Source organism: Pseudorca crassidens, chromosome 1 (assembly GCF_039906515.1).
Source record: "Pseudorca crassidens isolate mPseCra1 chromosome 1, mPseCra1.hap1, whole genome shotgun sequence".
Classification (NCBI taxonomy): domain Eukaryota; kingdom Metazoa; phylum Chordata; class Mammalia; order Artiodactyla; family Delphinidae; genus Pseudorca; species Pseudorca crassidens.
The window spans coordinates 140,436,029-140,437,144 of NC_090296.1; the positions used below are offsets into that span (position 1 = coordinate 140,436,029).

At 40.1% G+C, this 1,116-nt stretch overlaps 1 pseudogene; it reads left to right on the plus strand.

The window, feature by feature from the left end:
- The first annotated feature begins 268 nt into the window (after positions 1–268).
- LOC137220009 (large ribosomal subunit protein uL14-like) lies at positions 269–838 on the plus strand (annotated as a pseudogene).
- The last annotated feature ends 278 nt before the right edge of the window (positions 839–1,116 follow it).

Here is a 1,116-nt window from a genome sequence, read left to right on the forward strand (position 1 = left end):
CATCAGCATGGATGAATCTCAAAGCGTTGTGAGTGAATCTCAAAATGTCCAGTGGGAATAGAACCACTATCGCTAATATTTTCAAATCTAAGAACAGTATTGGTTCTTTATTTTTCTTTACCCGTTGTAGGAACTGTGACTTGTCTGGAAATTTGATTATACTGTATTTTCAAAGAAAGTCCATGCAAACCAACCAGACACCAGGAGAACTCAAAAGGTAACATTACTTTGGTAAACTCAACAAATTCCAGAGGCTATTCCTTAGGCAAGTAATTTGTACATCAAGAATCAGAAAGAGGGCGCTCAAGATGTCAAACCGAGGACGTGGTGGGTCCTCTGGTGCGAAATTCCAGATTTCCTTGGGTCTTCTGGTTGGAGCTGTGATCAATTGTGCTGACAAAACAGGAGCCAAAAATCTGTATAGCATCTCTGTGAAGGGGATCAAGGAACGACTGAGTAGACTTCCTGCTGCTGGTGTGAGTGACATGGTGATGGCCACAGTCAAAAAAGGCAAACCAGAGCTCAGAAAGAAGGTACATCCAGCAGTGGTAATTCGACAAGGAAAGTGATACCGGAGAAAAGATGGTGTGTTTCTTTATTTGAAGATAATGCAGGGGTCATAGTAAACAATAAAGGTGAGATGAAAGGTTCTGCCATCACAGGACCAGTTGCAAGGGAATGTGCAGACTTGTGGCCCAGGATTGCATCCAATGCTGGCAGCATTGCATGGTTCTTCGGTGCATTTGTAAAAGAAAAAAATAATAATAAAAATTATTTGCTCCCCAAAAAAAAGAATCAGAAAGAATGTCATCATTTCTCAGAAGTGATCTCACATTAACACAATTTGCAGAGACTGGTGAGTAACTCAGAATGTCAGTTTATTAATTTATAATGAGTAACATAACTACCACACTGACCAAAATACTCAAGCGTGTAAAACACATGAATCAGAACACAAGTCATCGGATGTTCTTGATGTGTATTCAGTAAGAACAAGGACGCTTAAATGTATATTCAGATGTTTAATGACACCTCAGTGAGAGTCCACCTTCCAAAGGAACTAGGAAAGTCAATATACTGGAGAAGGCAGATCCTCCTTGAATGCAGATTGAAGGA